Source organism: Pseudoliparis swirei, chromosome 22 (assembly GCF_029220125.1).
Source record: "Pseudoliparis swirei isolate HS2019 ecotype Mariana Trench chromosome 22, NWPU_hadal_v1, whole genome shotgun sequence".
Lineage (NCBI taxonomy): Eukaryota > Metazoa > Chordata > Actinopteri > Perciformes > Liparidae > Pseudoliparis > Pseudoliparis swirei.
In genome coordinates this window covers 6715090-6734929 of record NC_079409.1, presented here as the reverse complement: position 1 = coordinate 6734929, position 19840 = coordinate 6715090, and the positions used below count along the sequence as shown (strand labels likewise).

The window sequence follows — 19840 nt, the reverse complement described above, 5'->3', positions numbered from 1 at the left end:
CATTCCTTAAAGTAACCAGCTTGGACTGGGACAGAGGTCACACTGAGTGACGAGAACTAATATGTAATGAGGGAGTGGACGGAGGCGGCACCTGCATTGAGGCTGATGTATAAATAATATGTCAATGTGTTTGTTCGGGGCTTGGGAAAGACAGATGTGGAGGGAGGTCGTTGTCTTTAATACCGGACCCAGACCAGGTTTATTTGTGAAACTGTTGGTTACAAATAAATCTACGTGAATTGAACTCTGATCCAAACTCTCTGTGTCCTGTGGGTGTTTGATTACTGAGGTCCAGAGGGTGAGTATCCTGTGGCATCTCACCAGCAGTCAGATAGGAGAGAGATACAAGTTTATATGCATCAGGTTAAGAGATAAGTCAGAATGGACCAAAAAGGAAGCAATCCAGCCACAACAGAACCCAATAGCACGACTCGGGAGACAGAACTGCAAATAACTATCCTTTACTCATATTAGTAACATCTGGAACAGAATAGACAGAAATATATGAACACAACTTGGAACACTGGAGGGCTTGGTTGATAAAACATAAAACAATCTGGCAGAGGACAAGAGCAAGTGAGGGGACCTAAGTAGACAGGGACTAACGAGGGAATGGGCAACATGTGAGACGGGCATGAGGACCAGGTGAAGGTAATGAGGGATTGACGAGGTGGGCGTGGCCAGAGACAGGTGAAGGGAGTTGGACTAACGAGATAAGAAGCAGGACCTGGAAAGATATGATAGTTTGTGAAACAGGCAGACAGGATGAAAACAACTCATAAAAGGCCTTCATTTTATGAGTTGTTTTCATCCTGTGGAGCTGAACTGTGACCAATAAGGTTTCAAACAGGAAACCGCTCCGCATGTGAGGGCACGGAGGAGATTTCTTTACGCTCTGTTTCTTTTTCCCCAGAGTGTGTGAGCATGTGCGGTGCGCTGCACACTTGTGTGTGTCCCAGTTTGGTTCAGGTACGATTGTTGCGGCTGGATGTGTGGACGTGTATCTGCCTCAGGCATGTTGCTCCTCACAGTGGATGAAACAAACTAAAGCCACATCCACAAAAAGAAAAGAAAAAACTTTGTTTTATCTCATGAACAGACAAAAACAAAGACATACTTTGGGTGTGTCGATATATACAAATATTATTTCATCTCAACTTGAAGTGCGAGTCGCACAAACCCAAGCGGCCAACAAAAAAAGTAGCAGGAAAGATAAGAAGTGTTGCACCTAATCCAAACACACACACACATATTCCCAGACTTAGCCCATTAACAACCCAAATAAGACAATGATAGGCTAAAACATGAGTTACTGCGTGAGCACCTTTATAGAAGGGACAGTAATTGATCCAATAAGGCCATTAAGAGTTTGTGTGAGATGAGAAAACAAAATCTAAAGCCATTTCACTGGCAGCCCGCAGCTATTTACCCTGCCTCCATCTATAATCTGCGCTAAGGAGATACAAAAGGAATTCAGATAAATGCTTCGTCAGTGCCCGACATTAGAGCGGAGGCCTCGGCCAGCTCCTGAGTGTTTGCACAAAGCGCCAACGAGTGAAGTTTGCATCAAGGCCAGGCTGAAAAACACAGACGGAGGCAAAATAAAGTTGTAGTAATTAGCTCGTCGTCCGAGACAAAAAGTTCAGAAGGGAGTCCAAAAGTGGGGGAAATGTTTAGCGAAGGGATCAGATCAAAACAAACAGATCCTGACAACCATTAATGTTTTAAAACTGTTACCATAAAAGCAGCATCTAAAACAGATGACGGGAAAAAAAGACGGGTGATGCGTTTTCATCTTATTTTCAGACTCCAACCTCCTGGAATCTGCTTATCTGCCCTTAGATACACAAACTCAAACCGACTGATGAAGCCCAGATTTTTTCGTGTCAGGTTCTCTGCTCTCCAACCTCGGCATCCCACCCGCCTGCATCCGGAAAAAAAAGAAATGTGCCCACAGACAAGAAGAGTTATCGATCCTCGAGTCTATCCATCTACCTCGGCTAACTCCCTCCGAACGCAGGAAACCAACCGTGTCAGCGCCTTGCAGATGGAGCAAAAGGCCATAAGTCAATACCAAATCCATCAGCTAAATGGACTGCCACATCATTGTTTATGGTGGCGGGTGGAGAGTGTGTGTGGTTATATGTGTGTGCACGTGTGCTGACGAAGACTGGGGTTGTACAAAAGCGCACTCCTCTCTTCCCCGCAGGGAGTCAATACACCGCGTTACGACTTCTCGGTTCATCGCACAGAGCTGGCAGAGGTTAAATAGGTAAAGACGGCCATCGCGTGCTCCCACTCCCGTGCATTAGCACAAATAGTTGAGAGCTGCAGAAAGATAATAACTAGATAATGGCGGATGACTCCAGAGTGGCCCTCTCTCTCTCTCTCTCCTCTCCCATCTCCTCCATATCCCAGTCAGATCTGACACCTCTCGCCCTCCACCTCCCCGCCGTCGCCGGCTGACAGGCCGGCTCTCGAGAGAGGAGACCTTGAAGGAGGAAATGGCAGCCGAGTGACAAAGTGAGTGGCAGAGTAGAAAGCTATATATATCCACTGCCAGTAGACACTTCCCACGGTTGCAAAAGTATATATATTTACGCAAGGGCGTTTTTTACGTGAGGAAAAAAAAAAAAGGGTAGGCGGATGTCTTCTCGTGTGCTTTGTTTCCGATGCGCTCGCGGCCCGCTGCACATAGTTCTGGAGCAGGCCCCCGCAGTGAAATGCCCTTGGAGCTTCTTAAGATTCAATACCTCACTCGAGGGAACTTGGGCCTGGATCGTAAGTACCACTGATGTAATAACAGCCAGCGATTGTACCGGCAACCTTCCTCCGGTTATCGACCTGGCTCTTTACCCCGGTGCCAATCTGCTGCTGGGACGGACTGCATGGCCTGAGGAGGTCTGCACGGGAATCCAGACGGATATATCTGCAGGGCATTGTCTGTTTTTAATTGTCTTTAGTGGAGCGAATTAAGATTTGATCTCACAGCTCTATGTGTTAATCTGATAGCAACAGCATAGATACACATACATATAGAACGCTGCACATGTTCACTGTGTTCAGACACTACACATTACACAATGAACAAGCTGGCGCTAATATTATTCTGCTACAAATACTCCTTCAACCATTACTACTACAGCGAGATAAAATGTGCCACACAAGCATATATATATATATATACACTTTATATATATATAAGTGTGTATATATATATACACTTTATATATATAAGTGTATATATATATACTTTATATATATATATATAAGTGTATATATATACACTTTATATATATATATATATATAAGTGTATATATACACACTTTATATATATATAAGTGTATATATATATATATATATACACACTTAGAAACAAGTGTATCCATTACATAAATTGACCACCAGGGTGCACTCACAAGTTTCCTTTTCATCTCCAAAATATATAATAAGTATGAAGTGGGATCCTCATGACATGCCTCTTAAATGTAAGAATATATAAGAATATGTTGATAACTGATATACTAAACTCTGAAATCAAACTGTTATTATATGAATAATATAAAAATGGGACTTGATAAATGCGCTCTCTGCAACATGTACCTTGTGTCTTGTGTGTGTGCATTGGATGGCGCACGCACACACAAGCAAACAAGAGCCATGCAGCACATATGCTCCATCCGTACACAAACAATCTGCCACCACGCGCACACAATCACCCCCAACCACGACCTCCATGATGCTGTCAATGCTGCGGCACGAGAGGGAGGTCCGGCGGCCGGCTGATGGGTGAACGACAACATTAGAGGAGCAGCGGGGCCCCGGGGTCGGGGGGGCCGAGGCTGCTCGGGACTCCCACTGTCATCTCTGACTCATCGCTGGGAGTCGTATGACCCGCCGCAGCACGCTGGTCTCAGATACCGTGCTGAACAGATGACTAGCTGTCCTCACACACACACATAGATTACTGTACGTTATTTTGTGTTGGCCACGAGGGAACGCTTCATCATACGCTTTTCATCAGATCCACTTTAACTGCTTTTTTTCCCATCCCTGTTCACTTTCTTTCCTCTATTGCTGAGAGAAAACAGAAGGTTCTTGTGACACGTGACGGTTTGATTCATGTTGTCCACACTTGTTGGACCTCTCACTGGAGGAGCAGCGCTCTGAGCAGAATGCAACCATACCACGGGGCATGCCGCTTAGCGGGAACGCTAGTGACCTTGGAGCGGGATTCAAAGACAGTTTGATGTTTTGGGAAATACACTTATTTGAGTTGGATGAGAAGATCAATTCCACTCGTATGCCTGCCACTTACATATGAAGCTGGTTAGCTTAGCATAAAGGCTGGAAACCGGTTAAACCCGGCTCCATCCAACAATAACACAATCTGCCGACCTCTTGAGTTCTCTCTTCAACGCGGAATATTTGTTACGTTAAATCCTTGTCGGGTCAAATCTCTAGGGGGATGGAGAGAAGTGGAACGGAGGGTCACGGGGCAGAACACACACAGTTACAGATGAGCTGAAATACTGATGAGGCAGAAACAGGAAGATATGCAAACACTCGCTCATTCAAATGTAGACAGATCGATGTTCACATCTATACTGCAGGTACTGTGTGTGTGTGTGTGTACTTATATCCCGGTGGGGACTTTCACCTGAGTGCACACAGACCCGTGGGGACTCGTCTCTTTATTGACCAAAGATAGGCATTAATAAATGGCTACATTTGTTAAAAAATGAAGAACAAATAAATAAATACTCAAATCAATACATAATATGAATATTGATATTGATCTAGTTGCTATTAATATTTAAGTTTAATATAATATTGTATTATTATTAATCATCTCATCATTGATATTATTAACAATAACAACAGCAATAATAATGTCTCTAAAATGCCTCTCTTTTGTATGCCTTTTTCACGCACACATCATCTTGTAAGCAGACTGTCATGAATCAGAGGATGGAATTTTTGTTCATAGTGTATTTGTTTTGAAGGTTGTGCCACAGCTTTAAAATAGGTCGATGCTGACCTTATCGCTCCTCCCAAATACCTGATCCAGAAAAGTTCCCGATAGAAACGAGGTGCTGGCGTGCAACAGAGAGGACATCAACTTCTGTTTTTTCAAACCTCGATTGTCTGCTAAATCAATCATTGGTTGGCTTGAAAACAAGGGCGCCATAAAGGCACATTCCAGGAAGGTGAAGTCTCCATCACACTGTCTCCCTCCGTCACGGAAGCTGCGTTTGGCCCTAAATGACCTTTGACCATCTGGCTGCTCTGGAGCCAACAGCCTAGCAAGGCTGCACCAGGGTGACGGCTGCTTCGCTGCCAGTGTCAAATGATCCGACCGAAATGATAACGATTACCCGAGGAGAGGTTGCGCCGCGTGGCCTCGGCATTTCACACGGGAGGCACATCGGTAGCTTTATGGCGGCAATGTGAACCTCATTAGAGAACGGAGCCCATTTATTCCAGCGAGAAACCTACAAATTAAGAGTCAGCATTTTGTTCATCCCTCATCCACGGAGGCCCATCTTAGTAAATGGCAGCTTTTGCCGCCGCCCACATAAACCAACATGCCAGTCGACAGTTTATTACCTTTGCATTGAAAATGCGGAAGGTTATGTTTTGATCGCCGTATATTTATTTCTTTATTTGTATGCGTGTTACTCGCATAACTAAAAAAGTATTAACAGTCTATTTTTATCCAATTGGCATGCAACTAATGCCAAAATGTTCATAATTCAATGCCCAATCTTGTGATATACCGAGTGCCTGCTCTAGTTATCCAGCCGTCGGTAGGTACTTCATTACCTTCGCACTGAAAATGCGGAAGGTTATGTATTGATCGCCGTGTATTTATTTATTTATTTATTTATTTGTATGCGTGTTATTCGCATAACTAAAAAAGTATTAAACCGAATCGCATGAAATTTGGTGGGATGATTGGTTATTATCCGGGGACCATTTGATTAGATTTTGGGATCGATCGGGTTAAAGGTCAAAGTCATGAAAAGGTCAAAATCTTCTTTTTACCATAGCGCGGTCAATTTTTATCCAATTGGCATGCAACTAATGCCAAAATGTTTATAATCCAATGCCCAATCTTGTGATATGCGAAGGGATGCACTCTACCGAGTGCCCGTTCTAGTTCAAGATGGATCCATCTTTGAGAGCGGCTTTTCTCTTCCGATAGGACTTTGGTGTCTTAAGACACTGACATTTGAAAATCACTTGCTTTCTGACAGTTTAAAAGTGCCGCTGACCAGTCTCGGGCATACTAATCAATTTAGCATAAGCCGTTATCAGAAAGAGCAGACACCCTGGTGTTATACCAGCAGAGGATCATACCTTGGAAAGAGAACAAAAGTAGGTCAAATGAAAGGCAAAGGTTGCAAGGGAATTGCATATCAATGCAAATATGCAAATCTATACCCTTCCAAAGCCTTTTTTTCTATTAAATATTCAGGAAAAGAGGTAGATTCTCGCAATGAACTAAGAAAGGCCTCGTTCAATTCTACAGAGCACAGATGCCGATGGCATCGCGGTTAAAGTTCAAACATATGAACCGTGACCTGAACTGTTTTGCTCAAGTTGTGACAGAAATGAGATGTGGTGGATATCGCGTGCATTTAGACTCGATCGTGCTTCATTTCCGACGATATAAATAAACAGAACAGGTGTCCTCGCAGACCAAACGGCGTTGTTGACGGCCACGCTCGCCTGCCTTTTGCTCCCGTCGTACGCAGTTAGCTTCACAGGAGGGAGCGAAGGAGGGAAAAGCAGCTTACAAGGCCGTGAACACAACACCGACACAGTCAGGAGATAACGAAAATGTCAACGTCTGGGAACTGCTCTCCCTTTTGCGCAAAGATGGGAAAATAAAGTCCGGCGCATCTCGAGCCACCGGTTCAACCCGTGGGTCATCTTCGAGGTGATCTTTTCAATTTTGCTCCCACATTCTGTGTTGCTCCACTTTTTTTGACAAGCACCATGCATCATCACCGGAGGGAAAAACGAAATAACAAAACAAGCCCCGACAGGATTTGTTATTTTTTTTTGCAAAACATATAACCTGAAGGAAATGAAATTGCCAAACAGTATGGAGGCCGTTCCCAGCATCTCTGCAGACTCCGAGGTTCAGACAGGTCTCCTTCGCACACATCAACCGACTCGCTAATCATGCTCGCTCTTCTTTTCCTTTCTCTTTTTGGGAAACCTCCGAGTCAGAGCCCAAGTCAAAGGGAGGAGGGGAAAAAAGCGTTTGAAGAGAGTAAAAGCTGCAAATTCTCGCTCTACATCTGGGCCAAATTACGCAACGTGGCCGGCCGACCACATCCGCCTGAATGACTAATCACTGTGAGAGGGCAAGCCTCCAACCAACGCCGCCCGATACCTACGGAGCAAACAAAAGACCTACTGCCGCTGATTACGGTGCACATCCTCCTCTGATCACCAACACAAAGTTATTATATAAACCCAAAGTAACTTCCAGAGCGGTCCTATGGGGCCAGTTCTGAAGCCAGACGTCTATTTTTCGTTTCATGATGTTGAGAACAAAGCAGACGATTACGTCATTACCTTCGCATTGAAAATGCGGAAGGTTATGTTTTGATCGCCGTGTATTTGTATGCCTGCGTGTTATTCGCATAAGTCAAAAAGTATTAAACCGAATGAAATTTGGTAGGATGATTGGTTATTATCCGGGGACCATTTGATTAGATTTTGGGATCGATCAGGTCAAAGGTCAAGGTCACCAAAAGGTCAAAACCTTCTTTGAATCGCATGAAATTTGGTGGGATGATTGGTTATTATCCGGGGACCATTTGATTAGATTTTGGGATTGATCGGGTCAAAGGTCAAGGTCATGAAAAGGTCAAACTCATATTTTTACCATAGCGCGGTCTATTTTTATCCAATTGGCATGCAACTAATGCCAGAATGTTCATAATTCAATGCCCAATCTTGTGATATACCGAGTGCCTGTTCTAGTTATCCAGTGTTTTGATTTGTTGCTTTCTTTGGGGGGCGACAATACTTGATGGAATACAGATTATACAGCCATTTGAGTATCACTGACAGCTGCCTCAGTACAGACTAGTTCTCTCTTTCTGCCTCATCATGTCGGCGAGCGGAGAGCGCACGGGACGAGCCGGCAACAGAAGTGAGCCAAGGCGAGAACCGCTTCCTCCGTGGAGCTCTTATTTCACTCCAGCCCCGGGGCTCGCCACGGGATCTGGGCTGAGAGGGGAGGACAGACGCCGCTCGCCAGGAAGCACCCTCACCTCCAAAAGTCACTTTCACCATGCAGGCAGCGCGACACTAAATGGATTGATGACCACAGAATGAGCTGCTAATGGAGCAACGGCGTGTCTGTGCATGCGTGTGAGCACACACGGCGTGTCAAATGTGCGATGGCGCTCCACTAATCCACCGCAGTAGATCAAAAAAGAAAAATCAGGGGGTAAAAAAGGGTCAAAAGTGCATCGATCACACACGCCTTTTGTTCCACTTAGCCACACCTGCTGCGCACGACGTGCGGATACTTGATCTGGAATGCCGATGTTGTCAATAACCGAGCGTGCGATGTGACGGTTACCTTATCAGCCGCCGCGGTGATTACAATCCAGGTAATGAGGGAGAGGCCTTTCTCATTTGTCAAGCTCTCCGCGTGCCGAGCGGCGGCCAAGCAAGACCGATAGAGCCGTCCGGCGGACACAATGCCGCCCGAGCTGCAGTTAATTGGGGTAATGGAATGACAAAGAGCGGCGCATGTTTTGTGTGCCTGTGTGGGGGGAAGTGAGGACACGCAGGCGTGGACGAGTCCCGGTCCAAGGACGTGTTTTTGTAGCCAATAAACAATTGCTTGGGGAAATGATCCACAGCTTTAACCTTCCATATCGGTTTCAGTAGCAGAGAATACAGCCTGGCATGCACTAACACACACACACTCTCTCACTCACATACTCACTTGCAAAGTAAAAACGCACACATTAGCACGCCCTTGGAGGACAACATCCACTTCTTAATTAGGGCTTAGACTTGGGGTGCATGAGACATGCCGGGAAAGCAAAAAGAAGCGGAATTAGGAGAAAGAGCTGGAGGACGGCAGTTAAACCAGAAAACACAACGGGGAGCGCGGAGTGCAGAATAAGCCGAGTGACCAGGGAGAATCACAAATGGGCTAACAGCTGTGCGAATATGCCCTTTCCTCGAAGAGTGATTTTTTTTTTTCTTGCTCAGCGGGCCGTCTTTCGTTTCCTGTAATCCCGTCTCAGTCATATCTCGAGGAGCACTACTGCATATGTGGGAGCTGTAAAAAGCCCGTGTCACATCTTATGAAAACCTCAGGTGGCGTCACAGAAAGTTAACTGAAATCAGACCTTTTCCGACTATATCTGGATTAAAACACAGATTAGCACTTCAGTGGCACTTAAATAGCTCTTATTGTGGTACTAGACGGCTATTAGGCTCTATAACAGATCACCTCTTGCCAGATCCTAGTGCAATAACTGCAATAATAACTCCATATTTACACTATGTTGATCTGCACTTCACACATTTCATTTATTTACACTACACACATACACATTTCATTTTCATTTACACTACACACATACTTTGCATTTTGCACACTGTCTATATTTAATATTAATATTTTTATATTTAATTTAATTTTAGTCATTAGTATTGTATATGCATATATGTTGTATATATACATATATATTTTATATTTTACTTTGTATACTTCTTGTATACATCTATATCTTTCACTTGTATACATCCCTGTTTTTTATATTTTATTTTTTATTCTCGTGTGTTTAGTTTATTGGTGCTGCTACTGCTACGACAAATTTCCCCTTGGGGATTAATAAAGTATTTATCTATCTATCTATCTATCTATCTATCTACTTTTGTAGTTCGACTATGTTGAGGAAATGTTACTTCCTGTATTCTTGTTGTTCTTAGTTTGTACTCTAGGTTGATGCACTTATTGTAAGTCGCTTTGGATAAAAGCGTCTGCTAAATGACATGTAATGTAATGTAAACGTGGGTTGGGGCAGAAAATGAGGAAAAAAAATGTACAATCTGGGAGCGGATTTAGAAAGAAGTGAGTTCCCCAGACCCGCTCCTCATCGGTTGTGCTTGAGGCGAGCGGCCAGAGGCCACGATGACCGCAACAAGCACAACACAGGCGACCGAAATGCCGGGTGTCACGTTGCATTGTGGGTAATGTAGACGAAAAGGTTTTTTTCGAGTTCGGCAATGTGGTAAAGTGCTAAATCTCAGCACTCTTTTCCGATGGATTAACGTGAGCGTTTGTGAAAGTTGTAATGTTGCGTGCGAAAGACATCGCGTCCTGACGTGCAGCGACGAGTCGTTTGGCCCTTTTTCCGTTTTTAGCCAAATTTCCTCTCTTTGCATAACTCTGACAACAAGGCACATACGCTTCACATGCAAGGCGGCCCGTCCCTGCAGCAGTGCGTGCTGGGTGTCTTGTCATGTGATCTCCTCAATTCCCTGAGAGGCCCTTAAAGAAGACGTCAATCAGCAGTCCACTTTGCTTTACACACAGGAGCCCACCGCCGGCCGCAGCACACGCTCATCTGTATGTCAAAAGTAGAATCCCCAGAACGGAGTGTTTAAAGTGTTGCTTTTCTTTTCTGTTATCCAGGTAAAGGTCAAGTCCTTTCGTCGACTGCCGGTCGTCGGATGGTTTGCCTGCAGACATTTCCATGTTCGGCGTCTCTCGACAACAAGTGATTTACATCAGACGGCGAGGCTTTAAGGAACAAGAAACACAATATCACAACGACATATGAATAGGACTGTCGAACAAATGGAGTTCGTCAAAATAACTTGAATCCATTTCATTTGAAACCTTTCAAATAAAAGCACCGGATATTTGTCTTCAATGTCTTTAGGAAAAGTTTTTTTATTTCCTTGTATTTCTCGTCATCGTCAGGCCAGTGGTACCGTGTACATTTCAAAGTGATTTATCACTTTTCATCAGCAGCCAAGTACATACTAAATGCTGGCTGTTGCAGTACGACAGCTAAATTAATCTAATTGAAAGAAAGAAACAGAGTCGAATATAACTTTGAATTAGGTTTAAATCAAATTGAATCCGTGTATCTTCTTACATTAAGAAAGTCAACATTATGTCTTTCAAGCCACCAGGGACCCCTGGATGTTGTGCATGCTAACTGCTATGCCTGGAATAAAAGCATTATACATTAAGGCTATCGAAACAAGACATGCTCGAAGTAGTGCCGTTAACTTGTTTGACACATCTGAGTCTCATCTCACGATATTTTCAAAGCGACAGGCTCTTTTTAGCTAAACCGATTGCAACATTGCTGGATTCCCGGTTGATCTTTTTTCACGCCGCAGCGTAAACATTATATGACAACTCTGATTTCCATCTCTGACCGGTTCACTTTACACACCGTCAATGATTCACAGATGCCAAGGCCACTCGCCCTGGATTCCAGTCCAAGTTATCAAGGAACACTGAAAAAAAACAAGGGCGCCAATTACAGCCGAGGAGCGAGACAGTCTCTCAGCTAAATGACCTTTCTCTTCGCCCACAGTGGGAAGCCCATTCCGGGGTAATGGAACCAAGGTGGAGGGAGATAAAGCAGCGAAACACAACGCTGTTCCTAGAGACTAAAAAAGGAAAACAGGTGTCGGCGTTCGCCGACTACAAAGGCCAGAGGACACCCACCCTTCCCGGAGCCGCAGTACGGCGTGACTGACAGTGATGGGAGGAGTCGAAGGCCTCGGGGAAGTGAGCCGGATCGACGTCTCACATCCTTCATAATCCCGCTGAGAGCTGCCATGGTAAGTGTCCTTTGAACGAGTCGCACGTCAGATTAGCCCAAAATCAGATGTGACTGGAGGCCGCAGTGAGGGATGAGACTCAAACCATTCCTTCACCAGTACACACGCATGAAGTGCGGTTAAAATTTTAAAAAAGATGTTTTTGTACTTCTTGCATTTTATATACTGTACATATGTTGTAATCTGTACCTGTAAACATCCCTGCATGCTTTTAAACTCAAATTGTGCATTCATTATAATTGGGATGCACCAATACCGTCTCCAATACAACCGCACCCAATGCCTCTGGGTAGCCGTGGACACATGCAGCTACTTTCCCAATAATTCTCCACGGCATCGATTAGTTTCGCTGCGAGTTGATCAGCTGCTAGGCGTATGGAAAATCGGTGTATCCCTTTAATGTTCGCTATATTTCACCATGAGGCCATCTTTAATTCGTTCAATGTCAGGGTTAGATTGATACATGTGTACACAGGTGTACTTGAGTTAAAATCATGAGGTCATTTTAGATGGTTCTGTCATGAAGGACCTCAAACCTTCCTGAAGCCGCACCAACGAAACAGAAACTGAACCAACCAAAGGTTCAGTGTCCTCTTCAGAACTCTTCAGTTCTCTTTACAAAAGTTCTCCGCACTAAAGCTCACTTTATGCAACTCTGTCTACTCTTTGACCGTCAAATCTCCCCGTTTAATCCCTCTTGTAAAAGTCCGCTTGTGAAACTGAACAGACTAAAACAGAACGCTGGCAGAATCCTAAATATTTAGACTCGAGACATGAAACCCGCCCACTCTCGACCGAGGCTTTACAAGAATATACTTAAAATGTAGAAGACGTGCGAGACTACATTCTCAAGACAAGACCCCACACACAAAAAAGGCCTAACGACAGGGACTAACGAGGGAATGGGCAACAGGTGAGATGGGCGTGAAGACCAGGTGAAGGTAATGAGGGACTAACGAGGGAGTGACCAGATGCAGGTGAAGGGAGTTGGACTGACGAGATGGGAAGCAGGATCTGGAATGACATGATAGTGAGAGACAGGATGAAAACAACTAATACTAAAAGGAAAGTGTGGAGCTAAACTGTTACACGGACTGCGAGCCAGCGAGCACAAAGGCCTGCCCTCCAGGAGCGGGCGGGGACGGGCTAATTGGTGCTCAGCGGGGGTGGAAACAAAAGCGGCAATGATGTCACTACGGGTCAGCCTGTATGCCCCCCCCCCCTTTCTGTCCCCTTCCATCCATTCACCAACAACGTGTCTGAGAGGCAACTGAAATACTAAATGTGTGTGTGTGACTTCAACTGTGACAAAGAGTGACACTGTTCACTGTTTTTTCGAGAGGCTTCCCCCCCGCCCCGGGTCGAACCACCGCCTGTGAATAACTCTCCCCTACTTCCTGCAAAAGGTTCCCAGGATCCTTTGCTGTAATAACTGGGTTGTCAGTTTAACCCCCCCGTTGAGGTGTCAGGGCCGCTCGGTGGCCTCCGTCCGATTCTTGTTATTTTAGGTATACACCATTTGTTTTTTTTAAAAGGCACCCCACCCCCAGAAAAGCAGATGGTTAAACAATGGCGGCACTGTTCTTCTTCTCGGGCCGCGGGGCGACTCCGCGTCTCGGTGTCGGGCAGAAAGCGAGCGCAGCCTCTCCTCATCCCCGTCTGTGCCAGCTAGAGACGTCTTTGGAGTGGCACAAAGAAAAGCAACGCTGTCTTTTGTGAGCGAGAGACAGGCTGGGTATCACTGCCCCCCCCCCCCCCCCTCTCGACCGCTGAAGTCTAGTGTCGACTCACAAATGTGTCATTCGCTCGAGTCCCATTCATCGCTCCATTTCTCGATACTTTTTCCTCTCCCTCTCTCAGAAAGATGGCTTGTTTGTATTCTGACAATGGGCCCTCCTCTCTGTAACAATCAGTTTACGAGAAGAAAAAAAAAAGCTGTGGATAGTGAGACAAACGCCTCGTGCACGAAACACGCGAACAACGTTGGCAATAAAATGTCCTGCCCGCGAGTCCTTCACGCACACAACAAAAGGACGCTCGTAAAAGGAAACTATAAAAAGCCATGTAGCGCCCTTTGATCAAACACATTCAAATAAAAAGTATAGGTTCTATAATAATAAAAAATACAACTAGAATGGGCACTCGGTAGAGTGCATACCTTCGCATATCACAAGATTGGGCATTTAATTATGAATATTCTGGCATTAGTTGCATGGCAATTGGATAAAAATTGACCGTGCTATGGTAAAAAGAAGAGTTTGACCTTTTCATGACCTTGACCTTTGACCCAATCGATCCCAAAATCGAATCAAATGGTCCCCGGATAATAACCAATCATCCCACCAAATTTCATGCGATTCGGTTTAATATTTTTTGACTGATGCGAATAACACACAAACACGCACATACAAATAAATAAATACACGGCGATCAAAACATAACCTTCCGCATTTTCAATGCGAAGGTAATGAAGAGAGGCAGCCTGTATTATTAGGTATGAAATAAATAAATCAGTCGTCATCAGAAAACCTAACAGGCGGAAATGTGGCAAAACTTGAGGGCCGCATAACTGCAATATGCAGTCACATGGTTGAATATTGCAAAACATTTTGTTTCTGCCTTCTTTCAGTCCACCGCAGATACACAACGAGTTGCTTTTCAATTGTTTTATTGAACACTGAACACAAACGGCACCAAGACAAACAAAAGAATCATATGTTTTCTCTTGAAACTTCACTTTAATGAAAGAAAGAAAAGATTCCCCGAGTCCAATACCGACGGGCAAGTTGACATCCAGATGAAAAACATGATATTGTGCAGGGCGACCGTACTTATTGTGCTTTTAGGCGCGAAGCTATGAAGAAAATAGCAAAAGTAGAGAAAGGGAAAAAAATCGGCCATCCTCCCCCCTGAGTGTACATATGCTTTTTGTTTGGAAGTTTCCATCCCCCCTAAATATTCCGGAGCCGAGCTTGTGTCCTGGATGCCGTGGCGATGCCGGCTGGCAAAGTCTATTACTGAGTTTTACAGTACGGGGCGTTCTGCGCCGACGCAAACCCCCCCCCCCCCCTCCCCGTGCGCCTCGGTGAGCAAATGGGCCACTTCGCCCCGCGCGCCGCTGCTGTAATTGGAGGGAAGATGGGCCTCCGCCCGGAGAACATCTCACCTGGGCACGGCGGTCGTAGCGGACGGCTCGGTGATGGAGCCGTTGTGTACCCTGCAGGCAATTTACCCAGCGACACCCTGCTCTGCCTCCGCCCCCCCCCCCCCCCCCATGGGGAGTCTCGCATTGGCGCCCTCGCAGAATAGCTGGCGGAAGGAGAAGAGAGCGCCGCGCGAGATTGCAGCATCCGGCGAGTCGGGGAGTGACATCACGTCGCCGAACCCTCCGAATTCAACTGCTGGTGGCGGGCTGAGCAGTTCCTGCTGTGTGTGTGTGTGTGTCGTTACGGGACATTAAATCTGAGTCTATGAAAAAAAGTGCTTTTTCCAAGGTCAAAGTGCATCACGTTCAAAAGAGAACCGTCACTGTAATGCACCACAAACACATTTCTGGATCATAACTGATCATCTCAATGATTGAAAGTCCTGCTTAGCATTCGCTACAACGTCCCGTGGGTGTATCTCGCCGCGTGCCCGACAACCGCATTCGAGCCACCGCGCTCGGCTTTCCCGTCGCGGGAAATGATTTGCGTTTATTAGTGTGAGCCTCGCAGGTTTCCATTTCACCTTCGCCACGTCGTCACGATCTGTAACGATCTGTAACGATCGTTTTTCAGCCGGAAAGCATAACCCGGGGCGCTGATGCGTCTCATTTGCATGACGGAGCCGTTTGTGTCGATGCGAGATCTTCACGTGTCGTCGCAGACATCGCTGATGGAGATAACCTGTCATCTGTTGAAGCCATTAGGGCTCAATGAATCCAACCGCGGGTATTGTGAGACATGGGATCCATGCATCTTCTTAGCTTGCATCCCTCTTGGGATTTCTGTGATTCCGCGGGCAACATGAGGGAGGCGGAGATGTGCGAGTATAATCCCAAAACGGTGCAGATGCTCATTAGGGCAAAACAAAGGCCTGGTTCTCATCACAGTGGCTGAAGGCACTTGTCAGAGGTCATCTGGGTCGCCTGTGTTCACTGAAATCTGGATCTCATCCGTGCAGAATTGAAAACATCACAGGCAGGAATGTTCCGCTTCGAGTTTTCGACCGCGGTATGTTTGTGTTGTTAAGATTCTTCTGGCCCGTCCGCCTCTGCACCAGCTGTCTCCGGCTGCACGCAGCGTTTTTTCGCCGGAAAATAGGGAGAAAAAAAATCCTCAACGAATGCAAACTGGAACCACGTTTGGGAAGCCGAGACTCTCACAGAGAGAAGACTGGACTGGAGTGGAAGAGAAGCAGAAAAAAAGACGAGGCAAAATGCCCAAATAAGAACGCTGAACTGCACTTAACTTGAAAAAGAACTTCAATTTAAAAAAAGTTTAAAAACATGAGAACATGGAGAAGTTTAGACTTGACGGTATTGATGAAGCATGAGAAGTAACGGATTATGGGGATAAATGCTTGAATTTCTGGTTTGGTTTGTTTTTGTTTGTTTTGTTTTTGTTTTATATATATAAGGCTCTTCTGAACAAGTTATCAAGCCATCATAGGTTAGGGCACTTATAAGCTAGATAGCTTCAGCCTTAACCCTTTCGGTCAGCCACAGGTATCTTTCTTCTTTTTTTTTGTATTCCTGGTGGTTGGATATTTTTGCTGATCAAAATAAATAAACTCATACATTCATTCAAAAGTGTTTTAAAATTCATCGCTGAGACGTTCATTTTGATTCAAGTTATCGTTTGTCTTTAAGTGAAAATGCCAAATATTTGATGTTTGTCTTTGATTGACACGGTAAGACATTTTCTATTGATCGCGGGACAAATTGGAGCCCCGCTATCGATCATTTGCAGCATCATTTAATCTGCAGATCAATTCCTCAGAAGCAATATTTCCATGCACATAAAGCTTGTTTTGTCAGTCTTGCAGTCCACAATATTATTGTATATATATAAATATATATATCACTAAAAGAATCAGCAAATATTCTCATTTGAGAACTGGAAACAGAGAATTCGGGGCATTTGTCCTTTTAAAAAAACGACTTCAACAGTAAATCCATGAGCAAACGTGTTGCAAACTAAATGTCCTTGTAATAAAACGCACAATAACATTGACAAAGACCACACAGTCTCGTAAGTAGAGTCATGTTGCTGCTTCCCAAAAAGCTATAGGTGAATTTAATTGGCTTGTTTATCCTCGGGCAGGAGGAGCGCCGAGAAGCCTCACGCTGCAGTAACGCCACCCGCACCTGGCTCTTGATGCCAGCTCAGACCACGGCGGAATTACAAGTATCAACCCGTGTAATATATATATACATTCAAATGCAATTATAAAATCTCATTTCAAAGTCTGGATCAGCGAATCGAGAGAGAGGCCAGCTTGTAGAAATGTGCTTTTTATGAGCTCAATACATTTCTACGTTCGACACTCAATCAAAGAACCTCGAATTAATGTACAATCCAAACAAAAGTAATAATGTGTGTTTCATCGATAAATAAAGTCAAATATGCATGAGGCAATGCTGATGTATTTTAGCAGTAGGAGGGAGTCGCATGGCGGAGGTGCAACTCCTGCAGAGGCTGTTTGTCACGATCAAAGTGTTCAAATAGAGATTAGGTAAGCAAAGCCACACGTCGACCGGCATACGCACAACACCACCATCTATCCTCGCCGCCGTGTAAATAACCCGAGTGTCAGCCGCTGACCCGACAGAAAATTGCCTTATTGATCCCCACAGCAACTTTTTCCGGTGCGGTTTCTCCTCAGGACCCACAGCAGCAGTTTTGACAGAGGTAGAGGAGAGGAAAGTCGACTGGAATGTGTGTGTGTGTGAGTTGGTGGGTTGTGTTTAAATCTTGGTTGGGAATTGGGAGAGTAGCTGGTCCTGCGGAGTCATTTTTCCCTCTGACTCTGTTGAGGCACATGGGAAATCGCTTTTGCAGATATTCCGTTCCCATGGACGTGAAAATGGGGAAAGGGCCCGGTGCTCAGGGCCCGCCGAGCCGTCTCGGGGGGAAACGCGTTAGCACACACACCAAATCAAGCACATACAAAAAACAACAACAAAAAAGGCACACGCGCACTTTCTTCCATCACTCTGTACACTTAGCTGTACAGGAGCCCCCCGGGGAGGAGACTTAGAGCAGAGGGCCCGTCAGTCCTCTCGGTGTGTATTCAGCCAGAGGGCACTGTTAAACACACCTCAGGAAAAAAAGTTCCATAACACACACACATACATACACAGTCATCATCAGATTAGAGGTGGGTCTGGGGAGGCCGGGCCGCTGCCTGCTCACAAAAATATAGTCCGTCAGTAAAAATCCCCAGAAGTCTCTCCCAACTCTAAATGTTTAAAGAACACAGGGTGGAGCGTGTCGAGGGGCTCGCCGACGAGCTAAAGTGAGCTTCAGGAAACAAAAGCTCATTCCAACACCGGCTGGAGGGAGGAACTAGGGTTTGAAGCTCGGCACTCCTTTCCCCACATGAGAAAGACATATGAATGTCGAGGTGTCCGTTCTATTCTGCGTGAAAACAAATTAGGCCTTCTGGTCAAATTGAATGGCGTCGAATTATACGACGCGACCCTTTTGTGCTAGATTGGGAAAAGATAGCGCACGTGGTTTTATGCATTTCTTCCCCGAATATGCACAGAAGAGTCATTTTGCACCACCGGAACAAAAAAGATTGCAGTTTTTTTACTTAGTTCGACTCTGGGCTGAATGTCATGGTGAAAATATCTTTAAATGCCCTCGCTGCACCTCATTTCCTGTTTTTGAGTTCACATCCGAGGAAATATTGTTTCTGTGGCATGTTGTATCAGTTTGATCGGGAACAAACTGCATTTTAAATGAAAGTATGAGATATTTAAAACTGTGATGGGGGTTTATGGGACAGTTAATTTGGTAAAAACACACACACACACACACACGTGGCAAGGCCTAAATTAAAACCAGATGCCACAGATGACCCTTGGGACCCATGAGACCTCCTGCAGATTTCAAACGCTGGACGGAAAAAAAAAAGAAGATGAGGTGCTCGGCGAGGTCGAGGGGAAAAAGGCTGCAGGATTATGAGGTCAGAGTGAGTGATGAAGGAAGGAGGGAGTGAGGGAGTGAAGGAGCGATGACTTACAGCCCGCCTGTAGCTAAGAAAGCAGAACGTTAGCACACGCAGCCACGTGACTCATAAATCCCCCCCCCCCCCGACCTGTGTTGTCCAATAAAATAACGCAGTATTCCTAGCAGACCGGGGGCGGGTGACTACAAAGTGCTGAAAGGGCATTTTTCTGCTCTCTTGGACCTTTTGCAGTGTCAATAACAAGCTGCAGGAAATTCCCCTCCTTGATTTCCGGCTCCGTTTTTTTGTTTGTGTGGATGAGTGTGAGTGTGAGTGTGAGGTGACCCCCCCCCCCTGACCCCGGCATGTCTGAAAGCTGCTGAGGACGACAAAGAGACCCGGCGGCCAGCCGGCTGACACTGATAATGTTGATCTCTGAGGGAAACCAGCACCACTGCTGAGTCCACTTCCTGTTTCCTGTTTCAGACATGGGAAAACAAAACTTGAAACCATTGTTTCCAGCTAGTCAGCCGGTTCCACTGAAGACCTGTCTCGGTCACTCGGGGGAGTAGTTTGAGATTCAGTTTTAGACTCGGTGACTCATTTCGGCACGCGATGGAGACCCCCCAATAACTCCTTTTGAAAATAATAACGTGATGAAATGAGATCTGAGATGAGACACACTGGTAATTATCCACATATAGTCTGCAGAGAGGTCGGCGGAACTTGGAGGGGGACAAAACTGCTTCGCTGGATGGAAATATATTCAAAAGGAAGCCCCCGGTAAAAAGGATATCGTGTCCATTAATTCAGGTCAGGCAAAGG

The 19840-nt window shown here is 45.4% G+C and overlaps 1 protein-coding gene across 4 annotated transcripts in view; it reads right to left on the bottom strand.

The window, feature by feature from the left end:
- Window positions 1-19840, bottom strand: part of LOC130212557 (mannosyl-oligosaccharide 1,2-alpha-mannosidase IC) — a 183627-nt gene that overhangs the window by 145155 nt on the left and 18632 nt on the right. Inside the window, exon 1 of one of the 4 annotated variants that reach the window (XM_056443560.1) lies at window positions 8613-8767. The exons of the other annotated variants lie outside the window; for them this stretch is intronic. The gene's annotated coding sequence lies outside the window, so the exon portion shown is untranslated. Of the gene's footprint in view, window positions 1-8612; window positions 8768-19840 lie in introns of those variants that run through there. 4 annotated transcript variants of the gene reach the window in all.